We start from the raw sequence: 20,846 nt of genomic DNA on the forward strand, positions 1-20,846 counted from the left end.
CCACTGGTGAAGTGCAGCCACAGGCGATCTTTATAGGTTGGTCCGATGACGTCACAGTCGCTGGAAGACCCCAGTGCAGAACACTGAGACTGCACAGCTGTGGTTACTGCGGCAGCAGCAATGGTTGATAGCCGATGTCTTCGGTGTGGTAATCCTCTCGACACGTCGAACCCGTGCATACGCCTACTTGAGTTGCGCAGGAGTATTCATCCGCTCCAAGTGCCGGTTTGGCGCCGATACTTGCGACGAAAAGGCAGACCTGTGTGGTGAACAAATGTTTCTGTATGAGATACATGGTTCCGGCTGCCTCGTCGTGCCCACTGGTGAACTGCAGCCACGGGCGATCTCTTATAGGTTGGTCCGATGACGTCACAGTCGCTGGAAAACCCCAGTGCAGAACACTGAGCTGAGACTGCACAGCTGTGGTTACTGGGGCAGCAGCAATGGTTGATAGCCGATGTCTTCGGTGTGGTAATCCTCTCGACACGTCGAACCCGTGCATACACCTACTTGAGTTGCGCAGGAGTATTCATCCGCTCCAAGTGCCGGTTTGGCGCCGATACTTGCGACGAAGAGGCAGGCCTGTGTGGTGAACAAATATTTCTGGATGAGCGACATAGTTCCGGCTGCCTCGCCGTGCCCACTGGTGAACTGCAGCCACGGGCGATGTTTTATAGGTTGGTCCGATGACGTCACAGTCACTGGAAGACCCCAGTGCAGAACACTGAGACTGCACAGCTGTGGTTGCTGGGGCAGCAGCAATGGTTGATAGCCGATGTCTTCGGCGTGATAATCCTCTCGACACGTCGAACCCGTGCATACGCCTACTTGAGTTGCGCAGGAGTATTCATCCGCTCCAAGTGCCGGTTTGGCGCCGATACTTGCGACGAAAAGGCAGGCCTGAGTGGTGTACAAATATTTCTGGATGAGCGACATGGTTCCGGCTGCCTCGCCGTGCCCACTGGTGAACTGCAGCCACGGGCGATCTTTTATAGGTTGGTCCGATGACTTCACAGTGGCTGGAAGACCCCAGTGCAGAACACTGAGACTGCAAAGCTGTGGTTGCTGGGGCAGCAGCAATGGTTGATAGCCGATGTCTTCGGCGTGATAATCCTCTCGACACGTCGAACCCGTGCATACGCCTACTTGAGTTGCGCAGGAGTATTCATCCGCTCCAAGTGCCGGTTTGGCGCCGATACTTGCGACGAAAAGGCAGGCCTGTGTGGTGAACAAATATTTCTGGATGAGCGACATGGTTCCGGCTGCCTCGCCGTGCCCACTGGTGAACTGCAGCCACGGGCGATCTTTTATAGGTTGGTCCGATGACGTCACAGTCGCTGGATGACCCCAGTACAGAACACTGAGACTGCACAGCTGTGGTTACTGCAATAGCAGCAATGGTTGTTAGCCGATGTCTTCGGTGTGGTAATCCTCTCGACACGTCGAACCGTGCATACGCTTTCTTGAGTTGCGCAGGAGTATTAATCCGCTCCAAGTGCCGGTTTGGCGCCGATACTTGCGTCGAAAAGGCAGGCCTGTGTGGTGAACAAATATTTCTGGATGAGCGACATCGTTTCGGCTGCCTCGCCGTGCCCACTGGTGAACTGCAGACACGGGCGATCTCTTATAGGTTGGTCCGATGACGTCACAGTCGGTGGAAAACCCCAGTGCAGAAGACTGAGACTGCACAGCTGTGGTTACTGGAGCAGCAGCAATGGTTGATAGCCGATGTCTTCCGTGTGGTAATTCTCTCTACACGTCGAACCCGTGCATACGTCTACTTGAGTTGCGAAGGAGTATTCATCCGCTCCAAGTGCCGCTTTGGCGCCGATACTTGCGACGAAAAGGCAGGCCTGTGTGGTGAACAAATATTTCTGGATGAGCGACATGGTTCCGGCTGCCTCGCCGTGCCCACTGGTGAAGTGCAGCCACAGGCGATCTTTATAGGTTGGTCCGATGACGTCACAGTCGCTGGAAGACCCCAGTGCAGAACACTGAGACTGCACAGCTGTGGTTACTGCGGCAGCAGCAATGGTTGATAGCCGATGTGTTCGGTGTGGTAATCCTCTCGACACGTCGAACCCGTGCATACGCCTACTTGAGTTGCGCAGGAGTATTCATCCGCTCCAAGTGCCGGTTTGGCGCCGATACTTGCGACGAAAAGGCAGACCTGTGTGGTGAACAAATATTTCTGTATGAGATACATGGTTCCGGCTGCCTCGTCGTGCCCACTGGTGAACTGCAGCCACGGGCGATCTCTTATAGGTTGGTCCGATGACGTCACAGTCGCTGGAAAACCCCAGTGCAGAACACTGAGCTGAGACTGCACAGCTGTGGTTACTGGGGCAGCAGCAATGGTTGATAGCCGATGTCTTCGGTGTGGTAATCCTCTCGACACGTCGAACCCGTGCATACGCCTACTTGAGTTGCGCAGGAGTATTCATCCGCTCCAAGTGCCGGTTTGGCGCCGATACTTGCGACGAAGAGGCAGGCCTGTGTGGTGAACAAATATTTCTGGATGAGCGACATAGTTCCGGCTGCCTCGCCGTGCCCACTGGTGAACTGCAGCCACGGGCGATCTTTTATAGGTTGGTCCGATGACGTCACAGTCACTGGAAGACCCCAGTGCAGAACACTGAGACTGCACAGCTGTGGTTACTGCGGCAGCAGCAATGGTTGATAGCCGATTTCTTCGGTGTAGTCATCCAGTCGACACGTCGAACCCGTGCATACGCCTACTTGAGTTGCGCAGGAGTATTCATCCGCTCCAAGTGCCGGTTTGGCGCCGATACTTGCGACGAAAAGGCAGGCCTGTGTGGTGAACAAATATTTCTGGATGAGCGACATGGTTCCGGCTGCCTCGCCGTGCCCACTGGTGAACTGCAGCCACGGGCGATCTTTTATAGGTTGGTCCGATGACGTCACAGTCGCTGGATGACCCCAGTACAGAACACTGAGACTGCACAGCTGTGGTTACTGCAATAGCAGCAATGGTTGTTAGCCGATGTCTTCGGTGTGGTAATCCTCTCGACACGTCGAACCGTGCATACGCTTTCTTGAGTTGCGCAGGAGTATTAATCCGCTCCAAGTGCCGGTTTGGCGCCGATACTTGCGTCGAAAAGGCAGGCCTGTGTGGTGAACAAATATTTCTGGATGAGCGACATCGTTCCGGCTGCCTCGCCGTGCCCACTGGTGAACTGCAGCCACGGGCGATCTCTTATAGGTTGGTCCGATGACGTCACAGTCGCTGGAAAACTACAGTGCAGAACACTGAGACTGCACAGCTGTGGTTACTGGGGCAGCAGCAATGGTTGATAGACGATGTCTTCGGTGTGGTAATCCTCTCGACACGTTGAACCCGTGCATACGCCTACTTGAGTTGCGCAGGAGTATTCATCCGCTCCAAGTTCCGGTTTGGCGCCGATACTTGCGACGAAAGGGCAGGCCTGTGTGGTGAACAAATATTTCTGGATGAGCGACATGGTCCCGGCTGCTTCGACGTGCCCACTGGTGAACTGCAGCCACGGGCGATCTTTTACAGGTTGGTCCGATGACGTCAGAGTCGCTGGAACACCCCATTGCAGAACACTGAGACTGCACCACTGTGGTTACTGCGGCAGCAGCAATGGTTGATAGCCGATGTCTTCGGTGTGGTCATCCAGTCGACACGTCGAACCCGTGCATACGCCTACTTGAGTTGCGCAGGAGTATTCATCCGCTCCAAGTGCCGGTTTGGCGCCGATACTTGCGACGAAAAGGCAGACCTGTGTGGTGAACAAATATTTCAGGATGAGCGACATGGTTCCGGCTGCCTCGCCGTGCCTACTGGTGAACTGCAGCCACGGGCGATCTTTTATAGGTTGGTCCGATGACGTCACAGTCGCTGGAAGACCCCAGTGCAGAACACTGAGACTGCACAGCTGTAGTTACTGCGGCAGCAGCAATGGTTGATAGCCGATCTCTTCGGTGTGGTAATCCTCTCGACACGTTGAACATGTCCAAACGCCTACTTCAGTTGCGCAGGCGTATTCATCCGCTCCAAGTGCCGGTTTGGCGCCGATACTTGCGACGAAACGGCAGACCTGTGTGGTGAACAAATATTTCAGGATGAGGGACATGGTTCCGGCTGCCTCGCCGTGCCCACTGGTGAACTGCAGCCTCGGGCGATCTTTTATAGGTTGGTCCGATGACGTCACAGTCGCTGGAAGACCCCAGTGCAGAACACTGAGACGGCGCAGCTGCGGTTGCTGGGGCAGCAGCAATGGTTGATAGCCGATGTCTTCGGTGTGGTAATCCTCTCGACACGTCGAACCCGTGCATACGCCTACTTGAGTTGTGCAGGAGTATTCATCCGCTCCAAGTGCCGATTTGGCGCCGATACTTGCGACGAAAAGGCAGACCTGTGTGGTGAACAAATATTTCAGGATGAGCGACATGGTTCCGGCTGCCTCGCCGTGCCCACTGGTGAACTGCAGCCACGGGCGATCTCTTATAGGTTGGTCCGATGACGTCACAGTCGCTGGAAAACCCCAGTGCAGAACACTGAGACTGCACAGCTGTGGTTACTGGGGCAGCAGCAATGGTTGATAGCCGATGTCTTCGGTGTGGTAATCCTCTCGACACGTCTGACCCGTGCTTACGCCTACTTGAGTTGCGCAGGAGTATTCATCCGATAAGTGCCGGTTTGGCGCCGATACTTGCGACGAAAAGGCAGGCCTGTGTGGTGAACAAATAATTCTGGATGAGCGACATGGTTCCGGCTGCCTCGCCGTGCCCACTGGTGAACTGCAGCCACGGGCGATCTTTTATAGGTTGGTCCGATGACGTCACAGTCGCTGGAAGACCCCAGTGCAGAACACTGAGACGGCGCAACTGCGGTTGCTGGGGCAGCAGCAATGGTTGATAGCCGATGTCGTCGGTGTGGTAATCCTCTCGACACATCGAACCCGTGCATACGCCTACTTGAGTTGCGGAGGAGTATTAATCCGCTCCAAGTGCCGGTTTGGCGCCGATACTTGCGACGAAAAGGCAGGCCTGTGTGGTGAACATATATTTCTGGATGAGCGACATCGTTCCGGCTGCCTCGCCGTGCACACTGGTGAACTGCAGCCACGGGCGATCTTTTATAGGTTGGTTCGATGACGTCACAGTCTCTGGAAGACCCCAGTGCAGAACACTGAGACTGCACAGCTGTGGTTGCTGGGGCAGCAGCAATGGTTGTTAGCCGATGTCTTCGGCGTGATAATCCTCTCGACACGTCGAACCCGTGCATACGCCTTCTTGAGTTGCGCAGGAGTATTCATCCGCTCAAGTGCCGGTTTGGCGCCGATACTTGCGACGAAAAGGCAGGCCTGTGTGGTGAACAAATATTTCTGGATGAGCGACATGGTTCCGGCTGCTTCGACGTGCCCACTGGTGAACTGCAGCCGCGGGCGATCTTTTATAGGTTGGTCCGATGACGTCAGAGTCGCTGGAAGACCCCATTGCAGAACACTGAGACTGCACAGCTGTGGTTACTGGGGCAGCAGCAATGGTTGATAGCCGATGTCTTCGGTGTGGTCATCCTGTCGACACGTCGAACCCGTGCATACGCCTACTTGAGTTGCGCAGGAGTATTCATCCGCTCCAAGTGCCGGTTTGGCGCCGATTCTTGCGACGAAAAGGCAGACCTGTGTGGTGAACGAATATTTCTGTATGAGCGACATGGTTCCGGCTGCCTCGTCGTGCCCACAGGTGAACTGCAGCCACGGGCGATCTCTTATAGGTTGGTCCGATGACGTCACAGTCGCTGGAAAACCCCAGTGCAGAACACTGAGACTGCACAGCTGTGGTTACTGGGGCAGCAGCAATGGTTGATAGCCGATGTCTTCGGTGTGGTAATCCTCTCGACAAGTCGAACCCGTGCATACGCCTACTTGAGTTGCGCAGGAGTGTTCATCCGCTCCAAGTGCCGGTTTGGCGCCGATACTTGCGACGAAGAGGCAGGCCTGTGTGGTGAACAAATATTTCTGGATGAGCGACATGGTTCCGGCTGCCTCGCCGTGCCCACTGGTGAACTGCAGCCACGGGCGATTTTTTATAGGTTGGTCCGATGACGTCACAGTCGCTGGAAGACCCCAGTGCAGAACACTGAGACTGCACAGCTGTAGTTACTGCGGCAGCAGCAATGGTTGATAGCCGATCTCTTAAGTGTGGTAATCCTCTCGACACGTTGAACATGTCCATACGCCTACTTCAGTTGCGCAGGCGTATTCATCCGCTCCAAGGGCCGGTTTGGCGCCGATACTTGCGACGAAGAGGCAGGCCTGTGTGGTGAACAAATATTTCAGGATGAGCGACATGGTTCCGGCTGCCTCGCCGTGCCCACTGGTGAACTGCAGCCACGGGCGATCTCTTATAGGTTGGTCCGATGACATCACAGTCACTGGAAAACCCCAGTGCAGAACACTGAGACTGCACAGCTGTGGTTACTGGGGCAGCAGCAATGGTTGATAGCCGATGTCTTCGGTGTGGTAATCCTCTCGACACGTCGAACCCGTGCATACGCCTACTTGAGTTGCGCAGGAGTATTCATCCGGTCCAAGTGCCGGCTTGGCGCCGATACTTGCGACGAAAAGGCAGGCCTGTGTGGTGAACAAATATTTCTGGATGAGCGACATGGTTCCGGCTGCCTCGCCGTGCCCACTGGTGAACTGCAGCCACGGGCGATCTCTTATAGGTTGGTCCGATAACGTCACAGTCGCTGGAAAACCCCAGTGCAGAACACTGAGACTGCACAGCTGTGGTTACTGGGGCAGCAGCAATGGTTGATAGCCGATGTCTTCGGTGTGGTAATCCTCTTGACACGTCTGACCCGTGCTTACGCCTACTTGAGTTGCGCAGGAGTATTCATCCGATAAGTGCCGGTTTGGCGCCGATACTTGCGACGAAAAGGCAGGCCTGTGTGGTGAACAAATATTTCTGGATGAGCGAAATGGTTCCGGCTGCCTCGCCGTGCCCACTGGTGAACTGCAGCCACGGGCGATCTTTTATAGGTTGGTCCGATGACGTCACAGTCGCTGGAAGACCCCAGTGCAGAACACTGAGACTGCGCAGCTGAGGTTAGTGCGGCAGCAGCAATGGTTGATAGCCGATGTCTTCGGTGTGGTAATCCTCTCGACACGTCGAACCCGTGCATACGCCTACTTGAGTTGCGGAGGAGTATTAATCTGCTCCAAGTGCCGCTTTGGCGCCTATACTTGCGACGAAAAGGCAGGCCTGTGTGGTGAACAAATATTTCTGGATGAGCGACATGGTTCCGGCTACCTCGCCGTGCCAACTGGTGAACTGCAGCCACGGGTGATCTCTTATAGGTTGGTCCGATGACGTCACAGTCGCTGGAAAACCCCAGTGCAGAACACTGAGACTGCACAGCTGTGGTTACTGTGGCAGCAGCAATGGTTGATAGCCGATGTCTTCGGTGTGGTAATCCTCTCGACACGTCGAACCCGTGCATACGCCTACTTGAGTTGCGCAGGAGTATTCATCCGCTCCAAGTGCCGGTTTGGCGCCGATACTTGCGACGAAAAGGCAGACCTGTGTGGTCAACAAATATTTCTGTATGAGCGACATGGTTCCGGCTGCCTCGCCGTGCCCACTGGTGAACTGCAGCCACGGGCGATCTTTTATAGGTTGGTCCGATGACGTCACAGTCGCTGGAAGACCCCAGTGCAGAACACTGAGTCTGCACAGCTGTGGGTTGCTGGGGCAGCAGCAATGGTTGATAGCCGATGTCTTCGGCGTGATAATCCTCTCGACACGTCGAACCCGTGCATACGCCTACTTGAGTTTCGCAGGAATATTCATCCGCTCCAAGTGCCGGTTTGGCGCCGATACTTGCGACGAAGAGGCAGGCCTGTGTGGTGAACAAATATTTCTGTATGAGCGACATGGTTCCGGCTGCCTCGTCGTGCCCACTGGTGAACTGCAGCCACGGGCAATCTCTTATAGGTTGGTCCGATGACGTCACAGTCGCTGGAAAACTCCAGTGCAGAACACTGAGACTGCACAGCTGTGGTTACTGGGGCAGCAGCAATGGTTGATAGCCGATGTCTTCGGTGTGGTAATCCTCTCGACACGTCGAACCCGTGCATACGCCTACTTGAGTTGCGCAGGAGTATTCATCCGCTCCAAGGGCCGGTTTGGCGCCGATACTTGCGACGAAAAGGCCGGCCTGTGTGGTGAACAAATATTTCTGGATGAGCGACATGGTTCCGGCTGCCTCGTCGTGCCCACTGGTGAACTGCAGCCACGGGTTATCTCTTATAGGTTGGTCCGATGACGTCACTGTCGCTGGAAAACCCCAGTGCAGAAGACTGAGACTGCACAGCTGTGGTTACTGGAGCAGCAGCAATGGTTGATAGCCGATGTCTTCGGTGTGGTAATTCTCTCTACACGTCGAACCCGTGCATACGTCTACTTGAGTTGCGAAGGAGTATTCATCCGCTCCAAGTGCCGCTTTGGCGCCGATACTTGCGACGAAAAGGCAGGCCTGTGTGGTGAACAAATATTTCTGGATGAGCGACATAGTTCCGGCTGCCTCGCCGTGCCAACTGGTGAACTGCAGCCACGGGCGATCTCTTATAGGTTGGTCCGATGACGTCACAGTCACTGGAAAACCCCAGTGCAGAACACTGAGACTGCACAGCTGTGGTTACTGGGGCAGCAGCAATGGTTGATAGCCGATGTCTTCGGTGTGGTAATCCTCTCGACACGTCGAACCCGTGCATACGCCTACTTGAGTTGCGCAGGAGTATTCATCCGCTCCAAGTGCCGGTTTGGCGCCGATACTTGCGACGAAGAGGCAGGCCTGTGTGGTGAACAAATATTTCTGTATGAGCGACATGGTTCCGGCTGCCTCGTCGTGCCCACTGGTGAACTGCAGCCACGGGCAATCTCTTATAGGTTGGTCCGATGACGTCACAGTCGCTGGAAAACTCCAGTGCAGAACACTGAGACTGCACAGCTGTGGTTACTGGGGCAGCAGCAATGGTTGATAGCCGATGTCTTCGGTGTGGTAATCCTCTCGACACGTCGAACCCGTGCATACGCCTACTTGAGTTGCGCAGGAGTATTCATCCGCTCCAAGTGCCGGTTTGGCGCCGATACTTGCGACGAAGAGGCAGGCCTGTGTGGTGAACAAATATTTCTGGATGAGCGACATGGTTCCGGCTGCCTCGCCGTGCCCACTGGTGAACTGCAGCCACCAGCCACGGGCGATCTTTTATAGGTTGGTCCGATGACGTCACAGTCACTGGAAGACCCCAGTGCAGAACACTGAGACTGCACAGCTGTTGTTACTGCGGCAGCAGCAATGGTTGATAGCCGATCTCCTCGGTGTGGTAATCCTCTCGACACGTTGAACATGTCCATACGCCTACTTCAGTTGCGCAGGCGTATTCATCCGCTCCAAGTGGCGGTTTGGCGCCGATACTTGCGACGAAAAGGCAGACCTGTGTGGTGAACAAATATTTCAGGATGAGCGACATGGTTCCGGCTGCCTCGCCGTGCCCACTGGTGAACTGCAGCCACGGGCGATCTTTTATTGGTTGGTCCGATGACGTCACAGTCGCTGGAAGACCCCAGTGCAGAACACTGAGACTGCGCAGCTGCGGTTGCTGGGGAAGCAGCAATGGTTGATAGCCGATGTCTTCGGTGTGGTAATCCTCTCGATACGTTGAACCCATGCATACGCCTTTTTGAGTTGCGCAGGCGTATTCATCCGCTCCAAGTGCCGATTTGGCGCCGATACTTGCGACGAAAAGGCAGACCTGTGTGGTGAACAAATATTTCAGGATGAGCGACATGGTTCCGGCTGCCTCGCCGTGCCCACTGGTGAAGTGCAGCCACAGGCGATTTTTATAGGTTGGTCCGATGACGTCACAGTCGCTGGAAGACCCCAGTGCAGAACACTGAGACTGCACAGCTGTGGTTACTGCGGCAGCAGCAATGGTTGATAGCCGATGTCTTCGGTGTGGTAATCCTCTCGACACGTCGAACCCGTGCATACGCCTACTTGAGTTGCGCAGGAGTATTCATCCGCTCCAAGTGCCGGTTTGGCGCCGATACTTGCGACGAAAAGGCAGACCTGTGTGGTGAACAAATGTTTCTGTATGAGATACATGGTTCCGGCTGCCTCGTCGTGCCCACTGGTGAACTGCAGCCACGGGCGATCTCTTATAGGTTGGTCCGATGACGTCACAGTCGCTGGAAAACCCCAGTGCAGAACACTGAGCTGAGACTGCACAGCTGTGGTTACTGGGGCAGCAGCAATGGTTGATAGCCGATGTCTTCGGTGTGGTAATCCTCTCGACACGTCGAACCCGTGCATACACCTACTTGAGTTGCGCAGGAGTATTCATCCGCTCCAAGTGCCGGTTTGGCGCCGATACTTGCGACGAAGAGGCAGGCCTGTGTGGTGAACAAATATTTCTGGATGAGCGACATAGTTCCGGCTGCCTCGCCGTGCCCACTGGTGAACTGCAGCCACGGGCGATGTTTTATAGGTTGGTCCGATGACGTCACAGTCACTGGAAGACCCCAGTGCAGAACACTGAGACTGCACAGCTGTGGTTGCTGGGGCAGCAGCAATGGTTGATAGCCGATGTCTTCGGCGTGATAATCCTCTCGACACGTCGAACCCGTGCATACGCCTACTTGAGTTGCGGAGGAGTATTCATCCGCTCCAAGTGCCGGTTTGGCGCCGATACTTGCGACGAAAAGGCAGGCCTGTGTGGTGAACAAATATTTCTGGATGAGCGACATGGTTCCGGCTGCCTCGACGTGCCCACTGGTGAACTGCAGCCACGGGCGATCTTTTATAGGTTGGTCCGAGGACGTCAGAGTCGCTGGAACAACCCATTGCAGAACACTGAGACTGCACAGCTGTGGTTACTGCGGCAGCAGCAATGGTTGATAGCCGATGTCTTCGGTGTGGTCATCCAGTCGACACGTCGAACCCGTGCATACGCCTACTTGAGTTGCGCAGGAGTATTCATCCGCTCCAAGTGCCGGTTTGGCGCCGATACTTGCGACGAAAAGGCAGGCCTGAGTGGTGTACAAATATTTCTGGATGAGCGACATGGTTCCGGCTGCCTCGCCGTGCCCACTGGTGAACTGCAGCCACGGGCGATCTTTTATAGGTTGGTCCGATGACTTCACAGTGGCTGGAAGACCCCAGTGCAGAACACTGAGACTGCAAAGCTGTGGTTGCTGGGGCAGCAGCAATGGTTGATAGCCGATGTCTTCGGCGTGATAATCCTCTCGACACGTCGAACCCGTGCATACGCCTACTTGAGTTGCGCAGGAGTATTCATCCGCTCCAAGTGCCGGTTTGGCGCCGATACTTGCGACGAAAAGGCAGGCCTGTGTGGTGAACAAATATTTCTGGATGAGCGACATGGTTCCGGCTGCCTCGCCGTGCCCACTGGTGAACTGCAGCCACGGGCGATCTTTTATAGGTTGGTCCGATGACGTCACAGTCGCTGGATGACCCCAGTACAGAACACTGAGACTGCACAGCTGTGGTTACTGCAATAGCAGCAATGGTTGTTAGCCGATGTCTTCGGTGTGGTAATCCTCTCGACACGTCGAACCGTGCATACGCTTTCTTGAGTTGCGCAGGAGTATTAATCCGCTCCAAGTGCCGGTTTGGCGCCGATACTTGCGTCGAAAAGGCAGGCCTGTGTGGTGAACAAATATTTCTGGATGAGCGACATCGTTTCGGCTGCCTCGCCGTGCCCACTGGTGAACTGCAGACACGGGCGATCTCTTATAGGTTGGTCCGATGACGTCACAGTCGCTGGAAAACCCCAGTGCAGAAGACTGAGACTGCACAGCTGTGGTTACTGGAGCAGCAGCAATGGTTGATAGCCGATGTCTTCCGTGTGGTAATTCTCTCTACACGTCGAACCCGTGCATACGTCTACTTGAGTTGCGAAGGAGTATTCATCCGCTCCAAGTGCCGCTTTGGCGCCGATACTTGCGACGAAAAGGCAGGCCTGTGTGGTGAACAAATATTTCTGGATGAGCGACATGGTTCCGGCTACCTCGCCGTGCCAACTGGTGAACTGCAGCCACGGGCGATCTCTTATAGGTTGGTCCGATGACGTCACAGTCACTGGAAGACCCCAGTGCAGAACACTGAGAATGCACAGCTGTGGTTACTGCGGCAGCAGCAATGGTTGATAGCCGATTTCTTCGGTGTAGTCATCCAGTCGACACGTCGAACCCGTGCATACGCCTACTTGAGTTGCGCAGGAGTATTCATCCGCTCCAAGTGCCGGTTTGGACTCCGATACTTGCGACGAAAAGGCAGGTCTGTGTGGTGAACAAATATTTCTGGATGAGCGACATGGTTCCGGCTGCCTCGCCGTGCCCACTGGTGAACTGCAGCCACGGGCGATCTTTTATAGGTTGGTCCGATGACGTCACAGTCGCTGGATGACCCCAGTACAGAACACTGAGACTGCACAGCTGTGGTTACTGCAATAGCAGCAATGGTTGTTAGCCGATGTCTCCGGTGTGGTAATCCTCTCGACACGTCGAACCGTGCATACGCTTTCTTGAGTGGCGCAGGAGTATTAATCCGCTCCAAGTGCCGGTTTGGCGCCGATACTTGCGTCGAAAAGGCAGGCCTGTGTGGTGAACAAATATTTCTGGATGAGCGACATCGTTCCGGCTGCCTCGCCGTGCCCACTGGTGAACTGCAGCCACGGGCGATCTCTTATAGGTTGGTCCGATGACGTCACAGTCGCTGGAAAACCACAGTGCAGAACACTGAGACTGCACAGCTGTGGTTACTGGGGCAGCAGCAATGGTTGATAGACGATGTCTTCGGTGTGGTAATCCTCTCGACACGTCGAACCCGTGCATACGCCTACTTGAGTTGCACAGGAGTATTCATCCGCTCCAAGTTCCGGTTTGGCGCCGATACTTGCGACGAAAGGGCAGGCCTGTGTGGTGAACAAATATTTCTGGATGAGCGACATGGTTCCGGCTGCCTCGCCGTGCCCACTGGTGAACTGCAGCCACGGGCGATCTTTTATAGGTTGGTCCGATGACGTCACAGTGGCTGGAAGACCCCAGTGCAGAACACTGAGACTGCACAGCTGTGGTTGCTGGGGCAGCAGCAATGGTTGATAGCCGATGTCTTCGGCGTGATAATCCTCTCGACACGTCGAACCCGTGCATACGCCTACTTGAGTTGCGCAGGAGTATTCATCCGCTCCAAGTGCCGGTTTGGCGCCGATACTTGCGACGAAAAGGCAGGCCTGTGTGGTAAACAAATATTTCTGGATGAGCGACATGGTTCCGGCTGCCTCGACGTGCCCACTGGTGAACTGCAGCCACGGGCGATCTTTTACAGGTTGGTCCGATGACGTCAGAGTCGCTGGAACACCCCATTGCAGAACACTGAGACTGCACCGCTGTGGTTACTGCGGCAGCAGCAATGGTTGATAGCCGATGTCTTCGGTGTGGTCATCCAGTCGACACGTCGAACCCGTGCATACGCCTACTTGAGTTGCGCAGGTGTATTCATCCGCTCCAAGTGCCGGTTTGGCGCCGATACTTGCGACGAAAAGGCAGACCTGTGTGGTGAACAAATATTTCAGGATGAGCGACATGGTTCCGGCTGCCTCGCCGTGCCTACTGGTGAACTGCTGCCACGGGCGATCTTTTATAGGTTGGTCCGATGACGTCACAGTCGCTGGAAGACCCCAGTGCAGAACACTGAGACTGCGCAGCTGAGGTTGCTGGGTCAGCAGCAATGGTTGATAGCCGATGTCTTCGGTGTGGTAATCCTCTCGACACGTCGAACCCGTGCATACGCCTACTTGAGTTGCGCAGGAGTATTCATCCGCTCCAAATGCCGGTTTGGCGCCGATACTTGCGACAAAAAGGCAGACCTGTGTGGTGAACAAATATTTCTGTATGAGATACATGGTTCCGGCTGCCTCGTCGTGCCCACTGGTGAACTGCAGCAACGGGCGATCTCTTATAGGTTGGTCCGATGACGTCACAGTCGCTGGAAAACCCCAGTGCTGAACACTGAGACTCCACAGCTGTGGTTACTGGTGCAGCAGCAATGGTTGATAGCCGATGTCTTCGGTGTGGTAATCCTCTTGACACGTCGAACCCGTGCTTACGCCTACTTGAGTTGCGCAGGAGTATTCATCTGCTCCAAGTGCCGGTTTGGCGCCGATACTTGCGACGAAAAGGCAGGCCTGTGTGGTGAACAAATATTTCTGGATGAGCGACATGGTTCCGGCTGCCTCGCCGTGCCCACTGGTGAACTGCAGCCACGGGCGATCTTTTATAGGTTGGTCCGATGACGTCACAGTCGCTGGAAGACCCCAGTACAGAACACTGAAACTACACAGCTGTGGTTACTGCAATAGCAGCAATGGTTGATAGCCGATGTCTTCGGTGTGGTAATCCTCTCGACACGTCGAACCCGTGCATACGCCTACTTGAGTTGCGCAGGAGTATTCATCCGCTCCAAGTTCCGGTTTGGCGCCGATTCTTGCGAAGAAAAGGCAGGCCTGTGTGGTGAACAAATATTTCTGGATGAGCGACAAGGTTCCGGCTGCCTCGCTGTGCCCACTGGTGAACTGCAGCCACGGGCGATCTTTTATAATTTGGTCCGATGACGTCACAGTCGCTGGAAGACCCCAGTGCAGAACACTGAGACTTCACAGCTGTGGTTGCTGGGGCAGCAGCAATGGTTGATAGCCGATGTCTTCGGCGTGATAATCCTCTCGACACGTCGAACCCGTGCATACGCCTACTTGAGTTGCGCAGAAGTATTCATCCGCTCCAAGTGCCGGTTTGGCGCCGATACTTGCGACGAAAAGGCAGGCCTGTGTGGTGAACAAATATTTCTGGATGAGCGACATGGTTCCGGCTGCCTCGACGTGCCCACTGGTGAACTGCAGCCACGGGCGATCTTTTATAGATTGGTCCGATGACGTCAGAGTCTCTGGAAGACCCCATTGCAGAACACTGAGACTGCACAGCTGTGGTTACTGCGGCAGCAGCAATGGTTGATAGCCGATGTCTTCGGTGTGGTCATCCTGTCGACACGTCGAACCCGTGCATACGCCTACTTGAGTTGCGCAATAGTATTCATCCGCTCCAAGTGCCGGTTTGGCGCCGATTCTTGCGACGAAAAGGCAGACCTGTGTGGTGAACAAATATTTCTGTGTGAGCGACATGGCTCCGGCTGCCTCGTCGTGCCCACTGGTGAACTGCAGCCACAGGCGATCTCTTATAGGTTGGTCCGATGACGTCACAGTCGCTGGAAAACCCCAGTGCAGAACACTGAGACTGCACAGCTGTGGTTACTGGGGCAGCAGCAATGGTTGATAGCCGATGTCTTCGGTGTGGTAATCCTCTCGACATGTCGAACCCGTGCATACGCCTACTTGAGTTGCGCAGGAGTATTCATCCGACCCAAGTGCCGGTTTGGCGCCGATACTTGCGACGAAGAGGCAGGCCTGTGTGGTGAACAAATATTTCTGGATGAGCGACATGGTTCCGGCTGCCTCGCCGTGCCCACTGGTGAACTGCAGCCACGGGCGATCTTTTATAGGTTGGTCCGATGACGTCACAGTCGCTGGAAGACCCCAGTGCAGAACACTGAGACTGCACAGCTGTAGTTACTGCGGCAGCAGCAATGGTTGATAGCCGATCTCTTCGGTGTGGTAATCCTCTCGACACGTTGAACATGTCCATACGCCTACTTCAGTTGCGCAGGCGTATTCATCCGCTCCAAGTGCCGGTTTGCCGCCGATACTTGCGACGAAAAGGCAGACCTGTGTGGTGAACAAATATTTCTGGATGAGCGACATGGTTCCGGCTGCCTCGCCCTGCCCACTGGTGAACTGCAGCCACGGGCGATCTTTTATAGGTTGGTCCGATGACGTGACAGTCGCTGGAAGACCCCAGTGCAGAACACTGAGACTGCGCAGCTGCGGTTGCTGGGGCAGCAGCAATGGTTGATAGCCGATGTCTTCGGTGTGGTCATCCTCTCGACACGTTGAACCCATGCATACGCCTACTTGAGTTGCGCAGGCGTATTCATCCGCTCCAAGTGCCGATTTGGCGCCGATACTTGCGACGAAAAGGCAGACCTGTGTGGTGAACAAATATTTCAGGATGAGCGACATGGTTGCGGCTGCCTCGCCGTGCCCACTGGTGAACTGCAGCCACGGGCGATCTTTTATAGGTTGGTCCGATGACGTCACAGTCGCTTGAAGACCCCAGGGCAGAACACTGAGACTGCACAGCTGTGGTTGCTGGGGCAGCAGCAATGGTTGATAGCCGATGTCTTCGTTGTGGTAATCCTCTCGACACGTTGAACCCGTGCATACGCCTACTTGAGTTGCGCAGGCGTATTCATCCGCTCCAAGTGCCGGTTTGGCGCCCATACTTGCCACGAAAAGGCAGACCTGTGTGGTGAACAAATATTTCTGCATGAGCGACATGGTTCCGGCTGCCTCGCCGAGCCCACTGGTGAACTGCAGCCACGGGCGATCTCTTATAGGTTGGTCCGATGACGTCACAGTCGCTGGAAGACCCCAGTGCAGAACACTGAGACTGCACAGCTGTGGTTGCTGGGGCAGCAGCAATGGTTGATTGCCGATGTCTTCCGTGTGGCAATCCTATCGACACGTTAAACCCGTGCATACGCCTTCTTGAGTTGCGCAGGCGTATTCGTCCGCTCCAAGTGCTGGTTTGGCTCCCATACTTGTGACGAAAAGGCAGACCTGTGTGGTGAACAAATATTTCAGGATGAGCGACATGGTTCCGGCTGCCTCGCCCTGCCCACTGGTGAACTGCAGCCACGGGCGATCTTTTATAGGTTGGTCCGATGACGTCACAGTCGCTGGAAGACCCCAGTGCAGAACACTGAGACTGCACAGCTGTGGTTGCTGGGGCAGCAGCAATGGTTGATAGCCGATGTCTTAGGTGTGGCATCCTATCGACACGTTGAACCCATGCATATGCCTACTTGAGTTGCGCAGGCGTATTCATCCGCTCCAAGTGCCGGTTTGGCGCCCATACTTGTGACGAAAAGGCAGACCTGTGTGGTGAACAAATATTTCTGCATGAGCGACATGGTTCCGGCTGCCTCGCCGAGCCCACTGGTGAACTGCAGCCACGGGCGATCTCTTATAGGTTGGTCCGATGACGTCACAGTCGCTGGACGACCCAAGTTCAGAACACTGAGACTGCACAGCTGTGGTTGCTGGGGCAGCAGCAATGGTTGATAGCCGATGTCTTCGGTGTGGCAATCCTCTCGACACGTTGAACCCATGCATATGACTACAAAAGTTCGCTGGCGTATTCATCCGCTCCAAACGCCGGTTTGGCGCCCATACTTGCGACGAAAAGGCAGACCTGTGTGGTGAACAAATATTTCTGCATGAGCGACATGGTTCCGGCTGCCTCACCGAGCCCACTGGTGAACTGCAGCCACGGGCGATCTCTTATAGGTTGGTCCGATGACGTCACAGTCGCTGGACGACCCCAGTGCAGAACACTGAGACTGCACAGCTGTGGTTGCTGGGGCAGCAGCAATGGTTGATAGCCGATGTCTTCGGTGTGGCAATCCTCTCGACACGTTGAACCCATGCATATGCCTACTTAAGTTCGCTGGCGTATTCATCCGCTCCAAGTGCCGGTTTGGCGCCCATACTTGCGACGAAAAGGCAGACCTGTGTGGTGAACAAATTTTCTGGATGAGCGACATGGTTCCGGCTGCCTCGCCCTGCCCACTGGTGAACTGCAGCAACGGGCGATCTCTTATAGGTTGGTCCGATGACGTCACAGTCGCTGGAAGACCCCAGTGCAGAACACTGAGACTGCACAGCTGTGGTTGCTGGGGCAGCAGGAATGGTTGATAGCCGATGTCTTAGGTGTGGCATCCTATCGACACGCTGAACCCATGCATATGCCTACTTGAGTTGCACAGGCGTATTCGTCCGCTCCAAGTGCCGGTTTGGCGCCCATACTTGCGACGAAAAGGCAGACCTGTGTGGTGAACAAATATTTCTGGATGAGCGACATGGTTCCGGCTGCCTCGCCGTGCCCACTGGTGAACTGCAGCCACGGGCGATCTCTTATAGGTTGGTCCGATGACGTCACAGTCGCTGGAAGACCCCAGTGCACAACACTGAGACTGCACAGCAGTGGTTGCTGGGGCAGCAGCAATGGTTGATAGCCGATGTCTTCGGTGTGGCAATCCTATCGACACGTTGAACGCGTGCATACGCCTACATGAGTTGCGCAGGCGTATTCATCTGCTCCAAGTGCCGGTTTGGCTCCCATACTTGTGACGAAAAGGCAGACCTGTGTGGTGAACAAATATTTCTGGATGAGCGACATGGTTCCGGCTGCCTCGCCCTGCCCACTGGTGAACTGCAGCCACGGGCGATCTCTTATAGGTTGGTCCGATGACGTCACAGTCGCTGGAAGACCCCAGTGCAGAACACTGAGACTGCACAGCTGTGGTTGCTGGGGCAGCAGCAATGGTTGATAGCCGATGTCTTCCGTGTGGCAATCCTATCGACACGTTAAACCCGTGCATACGCCTTCTTGAGTTGCGCAGGCGTATTCGTCCGCTCCAAGTGCTGGTTTGGCTCCCATACTTGTGACGAAAAGGCAGACCTGTGTGGTGAACAAATATTTCAGGATGAGCGACATTGTTCCGGCTGCCTCGCCCTGCCCACTGGTGAACTGCAGCCACGGGCGATCTTTTATAGGTTGGTCCGATGACGTCACAGTCACTGGAAGACCCCAGTGCAGAACACTGAGACTGCACAGCTGTGGTTGCTGGGGCAGCAGCAATGGTTGATAGCCGATGTCTTAGGTGTGGCATCCTATCGACACGTTGAACCCATGCATATGCCTACTTGAGTTGCGCAGGCGTATTCATCCGCTCCAAGTGCCGGTTTGGCGCCCATACTTGTGACGAAAAGGCAGACCTGTGTGGTGAACAAATATTTCTGCATGAGCGACATGGTTCCGGCTGCCTCGCCGAGCCCACTGGTGAACTGCAGCCACGGGCGATCTCTTATAGGTTGGTCCGATGACGTCACAGTCGCTGGACGACCCAAGTTCAGAACACTGAGACTGCACAGCTGTGGTTGCTCGGGCAGCAGCAATGGTTGATAGCCGATGTCTTCGGTGTGGCAATCCTCTCGACACGTTGAACCCATGCATATGACTACTTAAGTTCGCTGGCGTATTCATCCGCTCCAAGTGCCGGTTTGGCGCCCATACTTGCGACGAAAAGGCAGACCTGTGTGGTGAACAAATATTTCTGCATGAGCGACATGGTTCCGGCTGCCTCGCCGAGCCCACTGGTGAACTGCAGCCACGGGCGATCTCTTATAGGTTGGTCCGATGACGTCACAGTCGCTGGACGACCCCAGTGCAGAACACTGAGACTGCACAGCTGTGGTTGCTGAGGCAGCAGCAATGGTTGATAGCCGATGTCTTCGGTGTGGCAATCCTCTCGACACGTTGAACCCATGCATATGCCTACTTGAGTTGCGCAGGCGTATTCGTCCGCTCCAAGTGCCGGTTTGGCGCCCATACTTGCGACGAAAAGGCAGACCTGTGTGGTGAACAAATATTTCTGGATGAGCGACATGGTTCCGGCTGCCTCGCCGTGCCCACTGGTGAACTGCAGCCACGGGCGATCTCTTATAGGTTGGTCCGATGACGTCACAGTCGCTGGAAGACCCCAGTGCACAACACTGAGACTGCACAGCAGTGGTTGCTGGGGCAGCAGCAATGGTTGATAGCCGATGTCTTCGGTGTGGCAATCCTATCGACACGTTGAACGCGTGCATACGCCTACATGAGTTGCGCAGGCGTATTCATCCGCTCCAAGTGCCGGTTTGGCGCCCATACTTGCGACGAAAAGGCAGACCTGTGTGGTGAACAAATATTTCTGGATGAGCGACATGGTTCCGGCTGCCTCGCCGTGCCCACTGGTGAACTGCAGCCACGGGCGATCTCTTATAGGTTGGTCCGATGACGTCACAGTCGCTGGAAGACCCCAGTGCAGAACACTGAGACTGCACAGCTGTGGTTGCTGGGGCAGCAGCAATGGTTGATAGCCGATGTCTTCGGTGTGGTAATCCTCTCGACACGTTGAACATGTCCATACGCTTACTGTAGTTACGCAGGCGTATTCATCCGCTCCAAGTGCCGGTTTGGCGCCGATACTTGCGACGAAAAGGCAGACCTGTGTGGTGAACAAATATTTCAGGATGAGCGACATGGTTCCGGCTGCCTCGCCGTGCCCACTGGTGAACTGCAGCCACGGGCGATCTTTTATAGGTTGGTCCGATGACGTCACAGTCGCTGGAAGACCCCAGTGCAGAACACTGAGACTGCGCAGCTGAGGTTGCTGGGGCAGCAGCAATGGTTGATAGCCGATGTCTTCGGTGTGGTAATCCTCTCGACACGTTGAACCCATGCATACGCCTACTTGAGTTGCGCAGGCGTATTCATCCGCTCCAAGTGCCGATTTGGCGCCGATACTTGCGACGAAAAGGCAGACCTGTGTGGTGAACAAATATTTCAGGATGAGCGACATGGTTCCGGCTGCCTCGCCGTGCCCACTGGTGAACTGCAGCCACGGGCGATCTTTATAGGTTGGTCCCATGACGTCACAGTCGCTGGAAGACCCCAGTGCAGAACACTGAGACTGCACAGCTGTAGTTACTGCGGCAGCAGCAATGGTTGATAGCCGATGTCTTCGGTCTGGTAATCCTCTCGTCACGTCGAAC

This window comes from Haemaphysalis longicornis, unplaced genomic scaffold, assembly GCF_048455015.1.
Source record: "Haemaphysalis longicornis isolate Haplotype H1 unplaced genomic scaffold, Haemaphysalis longicornis Haplotype H1 scaffold_1, whole genome shotgun sequence".
Lineage (NCBI taxonomy): Eukaryota > Metazoa > Arthropoda > Arachnida > Ixodida > Ixodidae > Haemaphysalis > Haemaphysalis longicornis.